Here is a 24,207-nt window from a genome sequence, read left to right as displayed (position 1 = left end):
CTGAGCGCATGGAGCTGATGGCGTGGTGGCGCAGTTTTCGCTCATGAGAATAGCGCACAATGCACTGAAGGCCATGCGCTCGCCTCATCACATTCCATCCACTGACGATTGCGCTTACAGGAAGACGTATTAACAGATGAGGTGCGTGTGCTCTAGGCAAACGATGAATTGGAATAGTTATTCCTGCACAAGGCAGTACGCATATCAAGAAAAAGTCACACGTGTTGCATTGGGCTGATTAGGAAGGAAGCAGGAGGACCACATGAAGGGATTCCCATTTTTCTTTTGTTGTCACAATTACCGCGCCACTTAGTGGTTACTCATTATGCAAACTGATCTCGAGATATCTTTAAATGATTCATGAGGGGCTGGGTAGTTTTGGGGAAAAATGGCTCAGTATTCTGTTTGCATTAGTTCAACCTTGTCCACTATTCGTTTCGTTGGGATTAGACATGCCTAGTGTCATCTGATGGCCCAACCACATGCCGCGAAGTGCAGCACTGTTCTCGACGTGTTTGTACACTCCTATCCTTTGGCATTCATTTCACCCTACCGTCACGTCCTAAAAGCGCGCTGACCCTACCACTTCAAGATGATGCGTCACATCGGGCTCACTGCTCAATCTTCCGTTCTGACATTCTAACCTGCCAGCCGCCGCGGTGGCTCAGTGGTTATGGTGCTCGGCTGCTGACCCGAAAGACGCGGGTTCGATCCCGGCAGCGGCGGTTGAATTTCTTTGGAGGAGAAATTCGAGGCCCGTGTACTGTGCGATGTCAGTGCACGTTAAAGAACCCCAGGTGGTCGAAATTTCCGGAGCCCTCCACTACGGCGTCCCTCATAGCCTTAGTCGCTTTGGGACGTTAAACCCCATAAACCAACCAACCAACCAACCATTCTAACCTGCCGGATTTCGGCTGCGTTCACGCCTTTACTGCTGGTTGAAGTGCTCACTGCGTCCATTATTTGAACGCAGTTTTTTTTTGGTGGCAAAGCCTCTCATTGTTTGTTTCCGTTCAAATCAATAAAAGATAATAAAGCAGCAAGCTAAAAGTTCCACAATTAGAAAAGGTAGTTTGGGCATAGCCAGAGCAGAAGATCGAAACGGTTCAAGAGAACATAATTTTTATGGAAATGTGAAAAATAAAATTAACGACTGCTAGCAATAAACGGAAAAGTTTGCTAGCAGAGGACAGTAGCCTTGAGAAGACGCTGGTGTACGTGACGTCTCGGAAAGACAAACTGCAAAGAAAAGTTAAAAAGCCGTGGATGACGCAGGCAGGACATCGCTGATGGCGCTGAAAGCTGAATGGGATCGGTTGTTTTCTTTAAGCCGACACGGCTGGTCATCAATTTGTGCACGTATGCTTATCCTGTTTCGTCTATATCTTCTGCAGCACTCCAGGCCAACATCACGTGTGCGACTCGGTTGCCCGCTAACTAGACGGCCTGCGCTGACGGTGCAAGGAAGATAAGTCGCCCTGGTTGGCTTGCTTGCTTTTGCGCAGTGTGTTCCTGGTTTTGCGAGATCGAAGTGGGAGTGAAGGCCGCGATCGGCAGCTTATTCGTTGAGCACTGCATGAGCCTCGTGGCAGTTAATAAAGTGATACTCATTCAAGTAGATGTGCTCGTTACTCAAGTTTAAGTACAAACAAAAAGGAAAACAGCTATATCGTAACGTAACTGCTGGTGAAAACTTTCAAGCGACCTCATTTTAGGCGAGCTTATAAACAAAGCAGATAGAGGAAGTTGTCTTTGCGATGGAGGATGCGCAAGTCTGGCGATCGTTAATCCAGAATGTCGCAGCTTTTCGGCTGCTGTGCATTTAAACGTATAACAGATTATTCGAGACCAGCGTCATGTATCCCCACACACAATATCTATCACTCTCAATAGAATCCCCATTCATATCTATATGGTTAGACCGAAACCACATCTTTTTTTCCCACTGTTTTTCATTAGACCTTGCGTTTCAGCATGTCCACATATATGCTTGCTAAATAAACGTGGAATTACTATCACCAACACCACCACCACCACTAGGGAAGCTAATTTCGAGTGCATTTGCACGACCTTCGTAAAAGATATATATCACCCTGGTCAAGTTGCTTTGTGTGTTGAAGCAGAAAATAATACCACGCACCTTCGGCCAATAAAGGAACAACACTAGTCGAAAACGTAAACAGAAGAAATCACCGCGGTACTATCAAGGAGGCATTTTTATGCTAATACAAAATTGTCAGTGTTACTTCCTTTTCGAACTGCACGAAAGATGACGTATTTCGCGGTACCACGCTGACGGAGGAGAGTTCCGCGGCAGAGGTATGACATTGAAGGTATAGTTAAAATGAATTTTGAACAGCTAGGAGACTTGAAGGCTGTCATTTGGATAGTTATATCGAGTCATACAGCGATTAGAGAGCCTAACTGCTTCGATATGCCATCATCATAAGGATCGGGAAATCTCACCTCCTCACATGACAATCTGCCGTCCTCACAACATTTCCGCTCACATGGCAATCCGCTCTGATACCGAAACAAGACACCGGTTGTCCATTTTTCGCATCACATACCCCAAATCCCTAACTGCAGTTATCTAACCAGCATCGATTTTTTGTTTCCGTCCTTTAGCGGCACCCCTGTCATTCTCCTTCGTGTTGCAAGATACGGTAAACTGTTTGGATTCGGTTATGGAGGGAGTGTGTTTGAATGTGTATGCGGCCCTACTTCAACGCTGTCTTTGGAGTGGCGACCAGAGATTCGTCAAGCTGCCGTTTGGAAACGTTGTCCCACTGCATCTATATAAGCGCTGCAGATGATAAAAAGGAAAGCGATTACCATAATTTCCGATGTACAGACCACTGCCTATGCATGTTCAAGAGTTGAAATTTCGAGCTCTGCGGACTATCTATTGGTGCTGACTATATAGCACTATTTTTTTTCCGGTGTCACAGAATACGGCGTGATAATATTCTCCTCACTGCGCAGTCAGCCGCCCACCAGGCTCTAGAAATTTTAATGTCGTACCAAGTTTGCGCAATATCTGCAATTACTTCGAGAAGCAAATATTTAAAACTGCTGGTGGTTGACCCAGGGCTGCAGGCTTATATCAGGCTATCGTCCATTTCTAAGCACCCGAGACCACGGAGTTAGCATGCTGTTCAGTGAACCGACGAAACTGGAAGGCCGCGAAATGCGAGACGTCTGCTCCAAGGCTGCTCGAGTCGTCCTTGGTTGGGATCGGTCGGTGCGGCTAATCAGCCACGCGTGCGCCTCGACGCCTCACCACGGGCAACTACCGGCTCTGGACTGGATGCCCCCGCGGTGCAACACCGCACCACTTGAAGGAGGAGGAACGCGGGTGAGGAGGGCCGCCTGAGAGTAGCGGAGGGCAGAGCGCCGCGCGAGGTGTCTACGTGACGACAAGCATGTTTCCTTCGTCCGGCTTCGTGGGTCGGCCCCCTCCTTCATGCAGAGAGCACACACCGATGACTCTGACCTACATGCTGCGCGCGAGGCTACGTGCACGGACGCTTCTCGGACGAAACTACTCAACTGGCCGGCCCAGTGCGAAAATGCACTCTTCGGATTCTTCTTTTTTTCCCCTTCCGTCGATAGCCTTCGACCGGACTTTTCTGAGCTTGCGTCCCTTGTTAACCACTTGGAAGACCCCGGCCGTCGCGGTTCGTGATGTAAGCGATGACGGTGCGTGAAGTACAAGTAACTAAGAGATGCAGTGGGCCTCAGTGTCGATGCAGGAGGCGTGGTTGCGAAAGCTGGACGACATCCTTAGAAGCGAATTGCGTCGGGGTCTGCCGCGAAGCTGCGCAGTTGTTGCTGAGGCAGTTGCAAAACGTCAAGCCGGGTCCAATGAAGCTAGCCATTCGAAGTGTTTCGCGACCTTCGAGACCTTCGCTGTAACTATAACGAGTCCGTGGAATGCGCTCTTCTGCTTTGTCGATCAGCTGCCGTCAGAACGAATGCACCTGCGCTATGTCACTGGCATCATTAAACAAAGCCCGCAGTTCATTTGCCCCGAAAATTTATTGCCTTAAGCAAAGGGAAAGAGAATTACAAACTGAATACAGACACGCCGACGAGATAGCGCTCGAAGGAAAAGAAATATGCGGGGCGACTTCAGAAGGACATAAGGTCCTAAGGATCGAATATGTGATAGCGACGAAGGAATAAACTAAAAATGTGGGTGAATTTGAATCTACCTGCTGTGTAATGAACCTGAGGAGAAAACGTTGGGTGGTAGGGGGGTGTTGTTTTGAAGACGTATGAATTGCCGCAATCCAAATCCCCCCCTCTAAACAGTGCCACAGAGCAGCGACCGACCGCTTTGGTTGCGTGCGAGCTGCTCACCTTTCATTTAACGTCAAGCACACCCGCGATGCTTGCGCGGTACAGCGCAACATGCCGTCATTCCCTTGTGCTGCAACATGGACGTCGTAATCCGGAGAAATATCTAGTCAGGAGCAGCGATAATAACTTCCAATCAGTGTGTTTCCTTACTTCTGTGGGAAGCACGCGCAAATGCCATTCTACCCAAAGAGCTCCTCGTTCAGGAAATGCTAGCAGCTCCCGTACGAGCTGAAGCATAGGCTTTGCTACCAGTAGTTGGAAAAATCCCTCGCGAACTTCCAGAAAAATTACGGCAGAGGCTGTTTATTTATTATTCATTTCAACGCCATGGAGTTAAGGCTCCTTTTCGGCTTAAAATCCGTCATCTTCTGTGTCGTCGTCGTCAGCGTTGTAGACAAAAAAGCAGCTGCTCCACCCGCCGCATAGGTCACGTGACCTTGTGACGTCATCAAAACCTGCCGACCGTGGCAGGTGGCACTAAAATTATGGATTGGTCGCGATAGGTTGCCCGGGAAGAGCAACCTCACAAGCCCCGACGGTGGCTGTGTTTGAAACAGGCACCTGCCGGGGCAATGGCGCATCATTATAGCCGCTGCAACACGCCGCCAGGAGTGGTACGAGTACTCCCCGCGATTTATAAATGTAGCGAATGACCAGTTCCGCATTATATGGGAATGATGGCAGGAAAAGCTAGGTGACAGGGGAGGAGCACTTGCGCAGGGGAGATCTCTAATGTTATCGCATTGCACTCTTAAGGGTAGGTTAAGCGTTGTGTGATGACGAAAGAAAGAACAGCCGCCGCGGTGGCTCAGTGGCTATGGTGCTCGGCTGCTGACCCGAAAGACGCGGGTTCGATCCCGGCCGCGGCGGCTGGAATTTCTTTGGAGGAGAAATTCTAGAGGCCCGTGTACTGTGCGATGTCAGTGCACGTTAAAGAACCCCAGGTGGTCGAAATTTCCGGAGCCCTTCACTACGGCGTCTCTCATAGCCTCAGTCGCTTTGGGACGTTAAACCCCATAAAACCAAACCAAACCAAAGAAAGAACAGTGTCCGTGTCTGCGAACTGATACGAAAAACGACCCCAGGACGCTGAAGGCACGCACTGACGCCACTGCGTCATATCCGTAAGGCGGAGCTTGAGTGTCCCCTCAAGTTTTGTTTATCTGCCTTTGCCTCACGCGTTGAGAACGAAGTAAGAGCCTAAGAGGCGTCACTGTGAAGCAAGACTCGCCATTTTACTAGCGGTGCGCTTGCTCTACGCTGCGCTAGATACGACTTGAACACGCCGTTGTCAGGAAAGCAGTAAAAGGGGTTGGGCGTGCACTGGAAGCCTGCAGTGAACAAGTCGAGAGACCGCAAGTGCGCACGGCATAGAACCGGTCTATCTCCCGAGCGGGCGCGTGACCATTACGAGCCGTTGGCTCAGCTGTTTGGCTGAGGTGTACAAATAATCCGTCCTTTCTGAATGGAAGTAGCACAGTCGGCCACTCTGATTCCTAGCACTATCGAGATGCACAGCCACTGGACAGGCAAAGTTCACTCTGCGGGTTAAGAAAAGTCCTGGCGGCGAAGTTACAGCCTTTGTTGCTTACTGCATTGCACCACCGGAATAGCGGTTTGTACCAAATTATGCGACGTCACAGTCACGCCACTCAGTATTTTAAATGCCCATCCATTTGCAAGCAATTGCACGGGAAGTGTGTTATCTCGTGTCAGTGGCTTGATGCAATGAACCGTAACGGGCTATACATTTTCGAAAGCTACGAACCTTGCTTTGTATATAACTTAATGCATCAGCTAACTACTTCCTTATGTTCAGACTCAAATATCGTCTCTTCACAATACAGCGATGACGCGCATGCCCAAGTCATTGAAAGCCTGGCATAAAAGCTTTCAAGACCTTGATACGGAGCACACCGTAATGGAGCTGCTTCGACATTAGTGAGTTTTAGCACCGGCGTACGATAGGTACGGTAACAACGACCGTACGGAAGCTACGGCGAATATATTTAGGCAAAGAACGACAATGGGTTTCCGTTTTGGATGCACGGCTGTCCGGCTGATCTAAAACCTCTATCGATACTCGGTCTCGCCGCGAGGCCCATTTTGTTCGTCCTGAAAGCGCCAGCGATCGCGTACTAAATGCACGCCTCTTTTGTGACTCCGCAGCCTGGTTCGTGGGAGAGTAGCGCCAGTATATGCTTCTAAACAATTTTTCCGCTTGACCGTCCTTCCACGACTGCCTTTCATGAGACCAACGCAAAGCTTGTCCAGTGAGAGTGCGAAGGAGATGCTGGAACATCGTGAAAATTGCATACCCAGAGAAGGCATCGACTCGATGAACTCGGCAAGGGGAGAGCCGTCGCTGCGATTTGAGTCGCATAGAGCCTTGATTAGGCACGGAATATATATTTAAAAAAAATGGCGCCGAATTATAAGACTTATCTCACCGCTGCAAACTTTCACTACTCTTCTTACATAAACTATATCACCATCCATCGCTTCGCGACGATTTTTATTCCCGTCACCGTCAGCCTTCTTTCCGTGTCTCGACCATCCACACTAAGTAATTCGTACCATGCACTATCATCGAATGGAACAGCTTACCAGTGCGCATAGCCCTTGAACGTAACGCAGCGAAATCTGATGATATAACACACGGTGACGTCGGCATTTAAATATTTTTTCTTGCGACTTCTTTGTCCCTTGTGCTTTTGCTATTGCTTCTTGTTATTTTTGTACATAAAAAGTACTGCGTTACATTTTTCATCTGTTGTTGTGCCTTATTTATTTCTTGTCTGCCTGGGATTTGTATCGCTCTTGTACGCTTTTATACAGGTACGTTTGCAGGTGTTTAAACTAAACTACTATGTTATAACTAGCTTGTTGACTGTACAGGGTCGGTAAAATTTCCCAGGCCACACGGTCTGCTTCAGAGCAGTATAGTCAGGCAGTTACGACACCCCCGAGGCTCTAAATATTTGTACAGGGTAGAAGAAGTATCGTTATAACCTCTGAGAACCCTGATAGCTTTATCGGCATCTTAAGTGCCAGGATATACCAATGAAAAGCACACCCTGTGGTCTGGGAACTTTTGACCAACCCTATGCCTCTTTCTTGCACTGTATAAGGCCCCCCCTTGTCCCCTTGTGTTATGCCCTTGAAAGAAAACGTTTAGGGATATCCTGAATAAATCAACAAAATATATATATACCAGTTACTTGCCCGCCGTGACCGAAACGACCAATTCCAGAAATCAAAAACCCCATTTTTGTCCTTGCCCTTCGTCCTTTTCGCCGAATCTTCCTACATGAACTGTTACCACCTGCCTAAGACGTCCGCACGTTCGACACGCACGCGTGGGTGTTGGCTGTGGCCAGGTCCCGAAGGCCGTTCGCCTCGGACCGGTGCGTGGCTGGCTGCGGTTCGAGGAAAGCGGCCCGGGCGACCCCGAACACAGCGCATGGGGAGAGGGAAGTAGCGCTTCCGTTAGCGCTTATCGTTGAGAACGGCAGCGGAGGAGCGGAGTGTGCGTCGCGTCTGGCGACCTCTGACCCCCAGCTTGGAGCTTGAAATTTGCTCACGACCACTGACAGGCCGGAAGTGACTGCCATCCATTCGTTTGCTGGCACACGCGCGATTAAAAATTATCCATGAACAAACTGTACATACATAATGAAGCCAGCGACAAAAGCGAGAACAAAAGAAGAGGAACTACACAAAACAGCGCTGTACTGACAACTGACACAAAAATGGAACACGGGGATGGGCTGGAGTGGGAAATGCTCATACGTTTCCTGTGCTTGATAATTCCATCGATCTCGGGGGTCCTATTCCGGATTTTACACACTCAAGAAGCAATCGGACCATTTTTTGGACCATACTCGGTGAAACGTTGCTTTTAACTGTTTTCAAGACTCTGCAGCAACATGGGCTATCACAACTATCGGGAGTGGCTCCCGCCCATCGCCTCCCATCTGTGTCGAGGTGCTCATTGGAGCTCTGCAGCCATCTGGTTCATTTTATGTAGTTTTGGGAGCCAAAGATAGGAGGGATCAATTCGGAAGCTCACAGAAGAGAGGTGAGGGGGGGGGGGGGGGTTCTGTTTACCTGCGGGCGACCAACTCCGTCAAACTGACGTAAGATCTATTCACAGCTAACACTATAAAACAGCACTGTAGAAAAGCATTGCTAATCGCATCCTGCAGCGACACCTGAGGTCTATTTCATTTAGGGGAGGTGGGGAGGTTTGGGGAACGAAGGATGACACTGGGAGCTGGCGGAGGGTTGAACACAAGAATGAAGAATAAACACACAAAATAGCAGTTCGATCTCCTCTTAAGTTTCTGCAGAACTCTGCAGGTATATAAATAACAAGGTCCGTGATCGACTAAACATACAGCTGTGTTTGTCAAGATTGCGGTTTAATCATTTTAATATGTGTGCACCCAAATTTATCTTGCTTTCTAAGCAATACGCTGCCGGAGGAAGGCATTGTTGAACGACACTTCCTTTTAAGACCTGCAAGGAGTCCTTTTTTGAAAGTTTTTTACCCTTCTTTTCTTGAGAATCGTGTCCCAACGAGCTGGTCATTTATTTATTTGGGTACTTTCTTGTGCCTGCAGGGCATTAAGATCTCATAAAGTGTTGGTTAAGAAAGCCTTACAGGATGTGTCATTACGAAATGCTGGCGATAAAGGCGGGGAGGTGGTTTCTGTTGAATGTCGTCTTCGTTAGAAAGGCATTCATATGCAAGTTGGTACAACCACTTGGTACACGAACCTTGTCAGTATGGCCAATGGGAGAAGAGATGAAGAAAGGTGCCGAAAAAGTTTCCGCTATAGCTTGGGGTTAGCGTAATAAATTCCATGAAAAAGTTACAGACGTGATATTTTCCTTCGCAGCGCCCAAGGCTGGTGGGTGAAGATGAGATTTTATGGAAGTGTTACTGGCGAGGAGTGAGTAGTTAGCTACGTGAAACGAGCGGAGCTGTTCTGGACGGATTCAAGAGAAGAAGGAAGAAATGAAGCCCCCAAACTGCAGAGAAGTATTCTACAGTATTTACCTGACTAGTGCCTTGTATAGCAGTACTTTTGATGAAAGAGGGGTGGGTTAAGAAAAGTTGAGACACCAGAATCCAAGCATGGGATCAGTATTTGCAGTGACACAAATGATGTGCTTCTGCCATGTCAAATCGTTAAATAAGGGACACCGAGATGTATATGGATAGAACATAGTTAAAGTATCTGTCTGAAATAATCATGGCGGTAATGAAGGAGGCAGTGGTGAGGAAGAATTAAACATCCCGCCGATAATGAAATATGAAGTAACGAAAGTCTTACAAACAATGCAAAAGAGAAACAGGATCGGTGAGGATCAAGTAATTGCAAATCTGTTCAGTGGGGACATTGTGGAAGGAGCGTGCCACCTTGCAGACGCGACGCCTCGCGGCCTCGAGCTTACCTGAATCTTGGAAGAACGCTAACATTATCTTAATCTACTAGATATGGGTCGGGAAGGATTTGAAACATTACAGGCCGATCAGCTTACTGTCCCTTGCTTACAGGGTGTTGGTCCAATGTTTAGAGGAATCCCCCACGGTAGAGTAGATTTGTAATTAGGAAGTGATTACTCATTAGCATCCTCCCAAGCGCAGCCATACGGCTACAAAAGAAAGCTGTAGAAGTTTCACAGGAAGTTCGTAGTTGAAGAAAATTCATCCTGGTCTGAGATTCGAACCCCGCACCACAGCCTCACTAGAGCACTTGCTCTACTAACTGAGCTAACCGGTCGTGGTTAACATATGATAGATTTGGCTTGGTTTTATAGGATTTAACGTAATGCGACTCAGGCTATGAGGGACGCCGTAGTGGAGGGCTCCGGATAATTTTGACCACCTGGGGTTATTTAATGTGCCCTGACATCGCACAGTACACGGACCTCTAGCATTTCACCTCCATCGAATTGCAAGCGCCGGGGCCGGGATCGAACTCTCATATGATAGGGTGAGAGCGAATTGGTCAACAGCAATTGCGTAATGAAAGCTGTGAAAGTGAAAGCTGTATGCCTATTTTTGTTTTCGTAGCCGTGTGGCTGCGCTTGGGTGAATGCTAATGAGTAATTACTCCCTGAATGCTTACAAGGTATTTACACCCTATTTCCTTGGGCTTCTCCCTCACACAGATGAAGTAAGTATTCTGCTTTTGTGAGTTGGTAATTACGAATATGCTTCGTAAAGTGTATAAGAGTTGTGTCTCGCCAGTACTCGCCTATACGGCGGAAACATGGAGGCTAACGAAAAGCCTTGAAATAAACTGAGGACAGCGCAGCGACCATATTTAAAGGAACATGATATGTGCAACGCTAAGAGAAAGGAAAAAGAGCAGCATGAATAAACGAATGAATGCAAAATTTATTGAATCGTAAAAAGAAGGCTTCTGGGGTGGGTGCGGCCCTCAGTCCAAGGCCCCAGTGGCTTGTGTCGTAGCTAGCCCAGTCGATCAGCTTGAGCTGGTCTTCAAGACTTGTGCTCCCAAACACAGGGTTTGCGAAGGATGGTGTCTGGAGTGGGGCACACATCAGTATTTTTCGCAACTAATTTAGTGATCGGCTGCGCTCATTAGGACAAACGACCAATTAAACCGCTTCGCTGTAATAATTATTTGCACATGAAAAATATTTTGGTTAATGAGAGCCTTGTGTTCACCTATACACACTCCATTCCGTAAATTTCCTAGTGGAAAAAAATCGGGGGTAGCGCCCAGCGTTTGCCAGCAATTGCGAAGTTTTGAACGACGTGCTTACGTCCACGCAAGGTATCACCAAGTATCGCTGGCTAAGAAACAAGTGGCAGGGAAAAAAATATTATCACGATGCGATAGTATGCTCACTGCGCTTCACTTTTTCTTACTTGGTCTTTACGAACGTCGCAACTCATTGTCGCAGAGGGACGATGCGTTACGGGCAAGATTGATGCGATGGAAAGTTACGAGAAGAAACAAAAACGACGCAAAATCGAGTTGACAAGACTGAAGGTTGTCCTTTTGGCTGGTCTAGTGTGTTATTTTTTGCTTTTTTTATTCAGGCGTCAAAGAGCAGTGGACAATAAAGAAAAAGATAAAGCTTCATGACGTAAGTTAGGAAAGCAATGGAAGGAAAAAAATATTGAAAAGGGTGCGATGGAATCGCCCGCAGGAAAGAAGAGTTGCAGATTTAGTTCGCCGCACAGAATGAGCTTGGAGACGCCCTTTGTTGCGGACGGCCGCCAGGGCGAACGGCAAAGTAGCGCGGGCGGCTGCGGCGGCTGACGTGTTCGTGACGCCTGCGCCTGTATACGTGCTGAGCGCGTGGTTGTTCATGCTGCCCCGCGTGCGCTCACCACGTGTCCGAGGAGCAGCCGCTGAATCGAGCCAGTTTCTGGACGCTTTTGAGGAAAGTTGCGCCACTGTGTTATCTGTGGCACGCTCTCTCCCTGCACCTTTTCTTCACTCGTTCCACGATTCACTCCATCCCAGAAAAGAACCAGAAACTTTCCAGCTATTTTAAAAGCAGCGCTTCAATTCATACAGCTCTGCCTCCCACTGAAGTGCTGCAACAGGATTTGTTGCTGGGCCCGTTTGTTTCCGTCTAATGGAGACATAATGAAGCGATTTTTTTTCTTCCAAGTGGCCCGTCCGGTACTTCTTTATCCGTTCCTGCCCCTGGAAACTGAGTCACTCTATTATGTCTCCATTCGTTGTGAGGTGGTACAACCTGCTGCTATCTTCCCGGCATTTCTTTCTTCTCTTTTAACGCTCTCTCTTCTGTTTTGGAAAAGATCTGCCCAGCTCCTTCCCTACACGGTAGGCTTTCAAAGTGGCGTGATCATCACACGAAGTTTTCCTTGCCAATTTAGGTGTACTTTGCCCATTTTTCTTTATTACAACATAGAACTTGAAGAGACCATGGTTTTGCAAGCTACGCGCGTTCGGCCTTTCAGTGAAGGTGAACAGGAGCACTGCATTTTTTTTCGGTGCCGCTGACGCATAGTGGACATGATCTAGGAGACACGCGATCTTGCTTGCTGTGCACGGATGTCTGGCACGACTCTGTAGCAGAATTCACTTTACAGGAGTAATAATACCAATCACTTCAACCAGGCACAGTGCCTTCAATGAAGAGAAAATGGTTCTGGTACGTTAGCGAAACTTTTTGCACAAGAAGACCAGTTTCATCACAGACCGCATCACATATGTACCAGGCGCATATGCATACCAGGCGGGGTGAATGACATGCAATGAATGATTTTGCTCCCAATCAGGCCGAATATGCCTTGTAACATGACGTTACGTTTAGACAGCAGCACTCAATATTAGACACATGCAGTAGACACAGCAACATGATGCATACCGGCAATCAGACCACCGACGTGAGAAACTACCCCACGTACTACGTGTACTAAGGACCCCACGTACTACGTGTCCTTTCGGTGACGTTTCAGTGGACGGCGTTACGGTAGTTTTAACGAAGAGTTCACAACTCCAGCGACTCTGAGGCAAGTATGCGTGCACAGCTTTTGCTGTGGTCAGCAAAATATATGCAGGGCATTTCGCGTCACTTCAACCAAGGGTGTAAAAAACGTGGTTTCACCCAGCTGCGGTGCACCGCCTTTTTTTTTATTCCTCGGTTGAAGTTACTTGAAACGCCCTGTATGTATTCTCAGGTGATTTCGGGATGAAGCGATCACACTAAAGGCGCCGATAGAAGTCATGATTTATCTCTTTATTTATTTATTTCGTGTACCCTCAGGGCCAGAGGCATTATTGAGGGGAGTGGCTACATAAAGTTCAAGAAAAAAAAGTACAGTGCAGCGAACTAATTAGTAATACAAAAAATGATGGCTCCTAGTTATACAATGTTAGCTGTTGGGTTCTTGGTGTGCTGGTTAATAGTATATAATACACTACATACAGCGCAGCAATACAGTGAAAAAAAAAACAAACAAAATGCTCGTACAAAAAACAACAAAAAAATATAAAAATAGATGCTCCTACTTATGCGGTGTTTTCTAATGCTGTCTTGAAGCGTTAGTTGTCAGTCATTGAAGCGGTTAATGCAGGAAGGTGATTCCACTCAGCAGCTTTGCGCGGAAGGAATGACTGAAACATGGCATTGGTTTTGCAAAATGGAATTCCGACTTTGTTATTGTGATCTAGCCTTGATGATATGTATTGGGGAGGGGAGATCAGTTCGTCGCGAAGTGAAGGATGAGGAAATATCTTGTGAAAAAATGATAGTCTAAGGGCTTTACGGCGAGATGCTAAAGATGGCAGGTTAAGATGTAATTTCATTGCAGAAATGATGGCAGTTCGGTTATAATTGCAAAGAATAAAACGAGCAGAATTGTTCTGGACCATTTCTAATGAGTGAATTAGGTTTTGTTGAAAGGGATCCCAAACAGCTGCAGCATACTCTAGCTTTAAGCGGACCAGTGACTTATATAACAGTGGTTTTAGGGAAGAAATTGCCTTAGAGAAATTACAGTTGAGATATCCCAGCATTCGATTAGCATCATTAATTACATAGGAAGTGTGAATGGAGCAAGTGAGGTTTCTAGTAATATGGATACCAAGATATTTGTAAGACGAAACAAGATCTAGAGGGACATTATTGGGGTGATAGGAAGGTAGCTGGCCTGAAGTTCTTGACACACGCAGAAATTTACATTTTTTGATGTTTAATTTCATTGACCATGATTGGCACCAAATAGAGATAGCGTTAAGGTCTGCTTGAAGAGAAGATATGTCATTGTCAGATATTATTTCTCTGAAGATGACGCAATCATCTGCGAATAAATGAATGTTAGAGGAAACACAAGAGGGTAGATCATTAATGTAAATTAGAAAAGGAGAGGACCAAGTACCGACCCTTGAGGTACGCCGGACTGTACTTGACTTAGCTGCGAGGTTGAGTCATTAGCAGAAACAAATTGGGAACGGTAAAAAAAAGGATTCGATCCAAGCAAGCAGTTTGGGATCAATGTTGAGTCGATTTAACTTAAACATTAGAAGGTTATGGCATACTTTATGAAACGCTTTCGAAAAATCTAAAAATATACAGACGGAAAGTGAAGAGCGATCAAGGATGACGTTTAGCTGATGTGTGAATGATACTAGTTGTGTTTCACATGAATAAGTCTTGCGGAAGCCATGTTGCGATGGTGACAAAATGAATTAGTTTCGAGAAAGCTAGCTAGATTTGAGGCAACGACATGTTATAGAATTTTACATGGAATGCAAGTAAGCGAGATAGGCCGGTGGTGGTTATAAGGACAATGCTTGTCACCTGATTTATGGAGTGGGATCACCTTCCCGACCATCCATACAGCAGGCAAAGAACCCTTTTCGAGCGACTGCTGGAATTTCATGGTTAGAAAAATGGAAGAATAACAGCTCGTGTTTTTCAGAAATTTCGCGTTGATTAAATCGTGCCCAGGTGATGTGTACGCGGCAAAGCCGAAGGCGTGGCTAAGGGGACCGATGAAGTGGAGAGCTCCGTTCTATTTTCGACCTCTTAGGGTCCTTTAAGGCATGCAGGGTAGGCCCAATACTTTGCGTGCATTTTGACGCATATACAGGGTGTTTCACCAAAAGTTTTACACAACATTTAAAGATGGACTTTTTGAGTTAGAAGAGCGCTTTTTTCGATGGAGTGCTGCCTATCGGTCAAGTGTGTGTGTGTGTGTTTAGTTGGTTTGTGAGTCCCAAAGCGACCCAGGCTATGAGGGACGCCGTAGTGAAGGGCTCCGGCAATTTCGACCACCTGGGGTTCTTTAACGGGCACTGACATCGCACATTACACGAGCCTCTAGAATCTCGCCTTCATCGAAATTCAACAGCCGCGACCGGGATCGAACCCGCGTCTTTCGGGTCAGCAGCCGAGTACCATAACCACTGAGCCACCGCGGTGGCTTGTGCGTGCGTGCGTGCATGCGTGCGTGCGTGTGTGTGTGTGTGTGAGAGAGAGAGAGAGAAAGAGAGAGAGCACCCTGGATCGACTTTGGGTTCAGCAGCCAAGCCCTATAACCCTTTCCGCACAAAGCTTCGCTACACTGGTTGTAACTCGTAAGCCACGCCCGCGGCCAAATGTCTTTGAGGGTGCAGGAATGCTCGCAATCACTGCGTTGCCGCTCCACTTATGTCACCGATTTCAAAACAGTCACGCCATCGAGGGTCCAGTTTAAATGCCCAGCACAGGAAAAGTAAACTCCAAAGGACAGCTCCACCCCATCGCTGCACTATTTGTCACGCCCGTGACAGATAATGTGACAACGGCAAACGAAGCGAAACCGGCAGCGAGTTACATATAACGAGATTCGGGATTCTATACGATGCCGTCTACGCACCATTGCTTCGTTCTGGATGCGCGCGAAGCCAGTTTTTTCTGATTACCCTGCCGTTTCCTCACGCATGATCGTTCACTGCGCAGTTCAACGATCCAGCGGCATGTTCTGCAGACACCGCTTGACGCCTGACTAAACAAGCTGGAAATAAACGAGGTGAGCTAGGATCCTCGCTCTCAAATTACAACAATTGTCTAGGGCCCGCATCATGCTGCTCTTACATCTTAGGCTGAAGCCGTTTTAAATCATGCTCAAGCTTCGCAGTTCGAACGTTTTACATGGGCTCGACCTACGGGTACCCGGCTTTGACAAGGGGGAAATGCAAAGTCGGTCGCCACATCCAGGGATTTTCAAGGTCGGATTGTGTCATACATTATAGGGAGCTTGCACGAACGCCAGCGGCGCTATGTATTCTGGGTAATCCGCCATCTTGCCGTCCTAGGCAGCAGTCGACGCCGCACAGGCAGGCTTCAGTGAACTGACCGAGAGCCGCGTCGTCTTCGACAGTCAGCCAAACAAACACGGAGTTGCTCGTGTGCCACCTCGACATGCATAGAAGATGTCGGCAGTTTCTGTCCCCGATTGTTGTGTGCAGCTGTGCCCAAAAGATCGGGCACGCTACGAGGAAAAGGCAAAGCAGCGCAGCGTGGACCCATTCACACTACGAGCCGACGACTGCACTATGGATTTGGACACGTGGCCGCCCGTCGACATCGTCCGCAGTCATGAATTTCTAGTACGGAGAACTGGTTTCGTCACTCAGCAGCATGACAAGAAAGCTTTAGAAGGCCATAGCATTCTCACCAGTGGATGCGTACGCAAGTCATACATGAAAATGGTCACAGCCGAGACCGTGATCCTCAAAACACAGGCAAGGATACTACTGATTGAGGTACAAATCCTTTTTGTTGCCGTTGTGATTTAAGCCCAGGTGAACCACTCGCAAAGTCTGAACAAGCAACTCGTTTGCGTGTGGGTCCTCGCGGAAAGCGACGGCGACATTTCCTCAGCACACTGTATCTGCATGGACGGCAACGGCGAAGCCTGCTTACATGTTGCTGCCTTGCTGTTTTATGTAGAGTATGGCTTGCGCGCACGTAAAAACAATCGTTCATAGACAGCACTAACACTGGCTGTCGGCCACCGATGGGATCGCGCTTTGCAACAATGATAGCGCGTCTGATTTGGGGATTTCGAAGCAGAGCGCAGGTGCAGCGATGGGGCCCGGTCGGGGGTGCAATAGTCCAAAAGTTTCGACGGTTGATCTAGGAAATCTATGGGCGTAACCAAAGATGTTCAATGTGGGCAGCAATTAACAACTTTTAAGTACATTCGAGGTGCAAATGGCGATAAAATTACGTAGACGCATCGTCAGGTACCTGCCTTGTGAAGCGTAGAACGTAGGGGCTGCAGTAAACAAATCGGCTATGAGACTCTCCGCATGTCGTAGATCGTTTACGCACGCGACACGAAGTGGCATGAACAGACTTTGTACTTGTCCAGGCTGGCGTCAATCTCGCGTCTGTCAATCCGCGCGAGCCATTCGAGTAAGCGACGCCTTGAGAGCTGGTTTGCCTTCTCGCACTCGCGCAGCAGTATCTTCGGTATCCTGAAGAACCCGCAGTTCGCCCGTCCTGTCTTTAGTTTCTGCGCTTTGCTTTGGGTTCGGCTGTTAAAACTCAAGACACAACAGCACACCATCATGCCAGCACCGTTTGCACGCACTACACGACCGTATAAACTTGGCTGCGTTGCACGTGCGGTGGCTGCGTCGACTTCTGCCTAGGACGGCAAGATGGCGGACTACCCAGAATGCATAGCGTCGCCAGCGTTCGTGCAAACTCCCTATATTGTTATATTAGCACTCATGCACAACAAAGAAGCCGTAAGGTGAATACATATCTTTTTTTTTTAAGGTTTACAATTGGAGACAGGGTAAAAAAATTGGAGAAAACACTTAAGATCCGCTTTAAGGGTATGACGCGATAGCGTTGATTAGTTAATTAATGCCCATATATGTGGAATTGGCCCTTCTGGACTTTACATTCATAGATTCCTGGGAGTCATCAAACCACTCCTGGCGCAGTGGTGGTGCAGCAGTTAAGCGATACGCCTCTGTCCTCCGATGGCAGGTGCTGCCACCAGTAGGGCTTGTGCGGCCCAGGCTGCTCTTCCCGAGTGACCAATCATTAGTGGGCAGGTTGTGATGACGCTACAAGGTCACGTGACCTAGGTGGCCCTCCTGCTTGCTTTTCAGGGGACTTTTGGCTCACAACAACGCCGATGCCGACGACGAAGGATTTCCTGCACAAAGGAATCTTTAACGATATCGCGTAAAAAGCAGAGCAATTAAAAAGAAGGCGCGGATTTAAAGGCATCAAACTGTGGTTTGAGCATCACTGTATGACCTTAATTTATTACCTGTCTGAAAATGGCTCAAGAAGCAGCAAGAAACTGGCAGCGGCGCCTCTTTTTGCAGCAGTTACCAACACCCAGTGTTGGAGTGTCTGCCAATGAAGGGGACCTCTTACAGAAGCTGGAAACTGGTTCGATATTCGTACATTTCCCAAACTGGGGCACGAGCAACGCTAAGCTTGCACCAAGTTTTCTTCGTCAGTCGGGAGGCCTTCATATCGTTACCGTCGCCTTTGTGATGGGTCGGGCGTCCACTCAGTTTATCATGTTTGTGGAGCCACAGGTACACCCGATAGTGGTACAGCGAAGCAGATTTACCGACTATGGTGCGGAGAGTGTCTCGTACCCCCCCCCCCCCCCCCCCCCTTGTCTGCGATAGCATTAGGAGGGCCGTGAAGGCGAAAACTGTATGGCGGCGTCGGCGTCTGTGGGAAGCCTCCGCCTTCCACCTGTCAGCCTTCCCCCTCTCCTCCTGCTGCTCTTCCCCTCGTCCTCTCCACTTGTAGGGGAGATGAGGGAGACGCCGGAGGAATAAGGATTCAGCAAAAATGAAGATGACTAAAAAGCAAATGACTAAGGCAAAAGCAGGCCTACGTGCAAAATGTACAGCCTGCCAAAGAATCAGCTGCGCGAAATTGAAGCTTGCGGGAGCTATTTCTTCTCGCATACCTCGGGACGAACAACCTGGGACGCACAAGCCCCACCGGTGCCTGTGTTTAAAACAGCCACCTGCCAGTGCAGTGGTGCATCGCTTAACCGCTGCGCCACTGCCCCAGTAGTGGTGTGATGACTCGCCGCGGTCTATGAATGTGGCACATTTTGCATACTTGCGTATTCGGAATTGGAATAGAATCAGAAATGGAATAGATTGACGAGATAAACAAGCTATCGCATTTCTTCCGCATCAATCCAATTGATCGCCCGTAAATTTTTTTCTTGTCATGTACAGTAGTTGTCGCCAGGCACCAACATATCGCTCGTATCTATAGGTTTTATGGGGTTTAACGTCCCAAAGCGACTCAGGCTATGTGGCACGCCGTAGTGGAGGGCTCCGGATAATTTCGACCACCTGGGGTTCTTTAACGTGCACTGACATATCGCACAGTACACGGGCCTCTAGCATTTCACCTCCATCGAAATGCGACCGCCACGGCCACGATAGAATCCGCGTCTTTCGGGTCAGCGGCCGAGCACTGAGCCACCGCGGCGGCTTATCTCGCTCGCATCTACGTAATTAAAACGAAGGCACTACGCATGCAACCAGACGGAACGAAGTACTGGACGTGAGTGAGGCCCCTCAGTTCGGTTTTTCACTCGGCGAACATGGTAATATTGCCGCAGTTCTTGAAGGGATGCCAGTTGATTAGGCGGCTGGTAGAGTGCAATACGGCCGTCGTAAAGTAAATTCACTGCAGCCAGGATCGCCGGCGTACGGTCCTAATCGCGGAGAGCGAGCGAGCGGAAGTCGATGTAGATGAAGCCATTTTACGAGCGGCCGGAGGTGAAGGCTCGGTGAGCCGCTCGGGCTATATCGGGACGGAAGACGGGGAAAAATATTTGCCGACGGCAGGTCCGTTTGGGATGCTTCGCATTACGGCAACGGTGCCTACGCGAGCAGCCGTCCGCGGTGTCTTTCGTAGCCGCGGGTGCACAAGTTGCTATCGCGACAGTAGCCGGTGTCACGCGATGTCGATGTCGATATACGTTTTCGCCACGTCCAGGGTCATCCGCCGGCCGCCGACACGGGGCCCCGCATATATCCATCCACTGACGCAACAGGCACGCCGGCTTCGAAGGAAACGCACGGCGAGGGTCCATCATGGGAGTTGGGCGAAAGAAGCGCGCCCCAGCCTCCCGATAGAGCGCTTTCTGCCGACTCGATAGCGCGCGTAAACAGGAAAGGCCATCGGCGTCGTGGAGCTCGCAATTGTTGGACTCACGTGCCAGTTCGCGCCGGGTTCGCCGGCATCGCCGGCCCGCCTCCAGCGGCTGATCGGCGGCCCCCCGTTCTCCCCCGCGGGCCGTTTAAAGAACTCGTCGCGCGCCGCCGCGGTGTCCCTGTTCGGGGCGCTTGCAAAACGGCGGGTTTCCGGCAGAACCTGTTGCGCAGCACGTGCTCATCACGTGTACGGCTCGGGGACCGGGCGGCAAGCGCGCGATCGGCCGACCCAGTTGCCGGCGGCGGCGCTCCCTGGTCTCTCTTCGAGGATGATGGCAGCGATGGCTGCTGCTCCGCCGGACCGCTTTTCCTTGACACTCGGCGGTGCGCTGGGGACAGGCTGGGCCCCTAAAATCCGATCATCCTGCGCCGAGGAGCTTCCTTTCTTCGTTTTACGAGGGACCGCTTGGAGTCGCGGCAGCGCGTCAAGCGGGCTGCGCAATTCAGATGGTGTCATTTGTTTGACCAGCCAAGACCGCTGTTTCACAGTGCTTATTTTTTCTAACGTTTGCTTTTGCGTATGACTTTTGTAATTATAGTTATTTACCATATGCCGTAGTAACAAATAATTATTGAATACTCACTGGATTATTTGTCCTGTTTCGGGTACACTGCTATAAGTGCGTCTAAGGCTCGTGCGTTACTCTTCCAGGTGATCCCTCACGCAGTTATCATTGAAGGGATCAGCCGTGAGCACTTGTAATGCATAACTAAATCGTTTTCTGGGTGTTCTCTTCCAGCGAGGCTTGTTCTGGCCTGTGGCAGGACATCTTTGGAAGACTAGTGTCGGCCGTTGTGTCGCGTCTCCTGGCCATCTAAAAGAGTACGAAATATCATGGCAATATGTTGCGAGTATGTAATATACATTTAAGTGTAAAATTGCATGTACTATTGCGGACAAAAGTTAACGGGACACGTGAGCTGCAACAGAAGCCGATAGCTATGTTGTTAGCCGGTGGCTCAAGGCCACAGTGGTCAGAGTGGTAGTTGAAATCACATGCTGTAGTGTGCGGTATTGAAGTTAGTGAACATAGAACCAGTGCTCATAAATCGCTTTTCACGTTTCCTGGCAGCTTTTGTCCTCGATGGTACTCTGGCACATGTATCAACCGATAGATGAGACAACCGGTGGTCTATTACATTTGAAAGAGAGCGTACCAAAGGAAAGGGAAACGTAGTCAGGGGCGGCAGAAAATCAATGCTGGGGAGAATCAGACTAAGTTCAAATTACACGAAAAAATGTGGGCGAAGAATGAAACACGAACTACACAGGCCCTGTTTATTTCCCACCTCAGCGTGTTCACTTGCCGGCGTTTTTCTCGCGAAGTTTGAACTTAGTGCACAGCCGACCAACTAGCCCGAGAAGTGTTACTGAATGTATATGAATTAACTAGATTATGAAATTTAGGATATGATGTGCGCAGCTGGGGCAACACGAATAATCATCACGGAAGGCCTCAGTCCTGAAGTACTGTCAGATCCTGAGAATATGATAATCCTGATACAAAGATATCAATTACTTTGCAGTATCACACTGCAGTATTGCACTGCGATTGCAGTATTAGTCTTCAGATTCGTGATTAGGCGTGATTTACTTTGATTTCTTTTTTATAGTAACAAAACAAATTCTATCAAGCTCTCCAAGTTTTGATCGTGCTGGGCTTTCGGCGTCAGGACCCTCAGTGGTGGTGGTGGTGAAAAACTTTAATACTCAAAGAGAGTTTGAGTGTCAGAAAACCCTGCTGCATGGTCGGTATCCTTAGTCCGGATACCGTTTCGTGTGGAGCAGTTGAGGAGGGCAGTCTCCCATGCCTTTCGGGTGGGGTTGGGGGAAGGGGGAAGGTGGGGATTCTGAGTACACGCCCACACCATGTGAAAGATATCGCAGATCTCTCCACAGTGCGGGCAGCGCCCATCTGTGTTCGGATCGAAGTGTTTTGCTATGTGCATATCGAGCACTGGTGCATCGTAACAAGGGTGGCAGGATAACCTGCGCTCCTCCTGAATTACCCTTACTGTAGGAAGGATCACCGCCAGGTACCTTCACGCTGCGCTTCTTTTACGGGAGCTCAAATAGAGACACATGTATTCACCCTTGAATATCACGGTTAACCCATAGCCTCCTACCTACGTGGTCATGGGTGCAATGTACGCTAGGCGTGGTCGTGTGTGCAATGTGCGCTTACGAAGACGTGGGCTTTATTGCCATCCAGGTCCGCTAAGTTACGACAGTGCAGTAATGCGTTTCGTGCATTTTAGATAAAAGATTAAAAAAGATATCTGAAGGCTGTACACGTAACGCGAAGCCTGCGCGAGGCCGCCACCTATTTCGGGAACACGTGACGGAGGCGCATCCCGAAACACCAGATTGCGCCGGGGGCGACTGTTTTGTTTTCGCTGGAAGGCAGATTGCGTGACCCAGAGATAAGCGCCGCGGGCCATGTGCCTCGCGTCAGGCTGGCCCTAGCAACTGGTCGACGTCGGCTCCCACCGATGCCACGTACTGCATGCGAGAGCCCACGACGCCGGCGGCGGCCGGGGCCGGGCTTTTGCGGAAAGCGAGAGGTTATTTTCGAAGGAGCCTGAACGCCTTCCAGATAGCCGTATCCTCGGGCGATCTCCTTCCGTGCGCACCTGATCTTGTTTACCCAGCGACTTGGCCCAGCGAAGACCTCCACGTTAGGAAACAGTAAACATGACACGTCGCGTACCCTGCGGTGGGCTATAGACGAAGCTGCCGAGATTCTCCCCAGCGATAGCGCGGAATGAAACTCGGCAATCGTCATTTTTAGTTCATTGTCTTCCGTGGAATGCCGAGGTGTTGCTCGAGTACAAGTTATGACTGTTGAGTTTCACAAACACGTTCAAAGAGCGCTCAAGACTGAAAAGTTTACCATGCGTTCCTTTGAGGTTGGAATATTTTGGAAGCTATTTATTTGTTGAATAGGAGTACTACTTTCTAAGAGTAAAAGCGTTAAGGAGAAGAGTCACATGGTAGTACATGGTAATGCAGTGCCACAAAATCCACGCACGCACACACGCAAGCACGCGTACCACCTGTGTCAAAAGTTTAGACCCTAGGGGGTTTGCTTCTGTCCCCAACCATGTGGCTTGTAATGCATCCTGAGTGATCAGAATCCTCTGAAGGTAAGATGATTTTTGGTACTGCCCCCCCCTCCAATGGGTAGGACTTCCACGATTGCTACAGGATCCCCTCTGCACGGCTTAGAAGCAAACCCACTGGGCTCTCAACTTTTGACAGAGGCTGCACACACCCACAGATAAGCACGTAACTAAAATAAATTTTGCATGGCGATGTTGAAGTTAGCAGCGTATGCAGGCTGGAGTATTCGCTGGCCCGGAGGTGGTTTGACCGAGTGCTATCTCTCAGAATAAAACATTATCTGTACATGCTGCGCGAAAAGATGATACATTAACTTCGTACTTATAGTCAGTTGGCAACACTGGATAAATTATTCCCGGGTGCTGAGAGGAGCCTTCTGTTCTGAAAGGAGTTGTCGTAGTCTAACCTGTTAAAAAAAAAGAAAAAAAAAGAGGCGGCAGCACTAGCAGCGTGATTAAAAAAGGATCAATTTAGATCTAACGCTTGAATGAAGAGAAAAAGTTTATAGGCTAAAATGAGCGGCGGTAATCTGAATACTTTCAAGAGGGAGAGCGAAATTACTCGCAGTATTTTCCCATATGGCTCAAGCGCGTTCCAGTTTTGACCCGACAAGTTGCTGTTGATCCGAGAGCTACTTTAAGCGAAATAAGTAAGAATTAAAGTCGCGTCTTAACTAACCAACCAACGGGGTTAGCGCTGTTACCGACACATTCAACGTGCACATTCTAAGCAAGGTGAAGGGCAAAATACTTGTATGAATTAACAGGCAACAAGGGAGAGAGAGGGAGAGAGATTTATTCATAAAGAAAGACAGGCAAGTAGGCCATAGTTCTGACTCACAGGTTTGACACAACAAAGGGAAATAATTAATAGATTATGACCACAGGCTTGATAGGTTAGAACGACGCGATATACGCATACTTTTATGCTTAGTAATATTTAACTGCATCAGCCATTTATTACAGAAGCTTGACGCAGCACTGA

The sequence above is a fragment of the Amblyomma mixtum genome, chromosome 3 (assembly GCF_055824585.1).
Source record: "Amblyomma mixtum isolate Tamu chromosome 3, ASM5582458v1, whole genome shotgun sequence".
NCBI classification, from domain to species: Eukaryota; Metazoa; Arthropoda; class Arachnida; order Ixodida; family Ixodidae; genus Amblyomma; species Amblyomma mixtum.
This window is presented reverse-complemented; position numbering follows the sequence as displayed.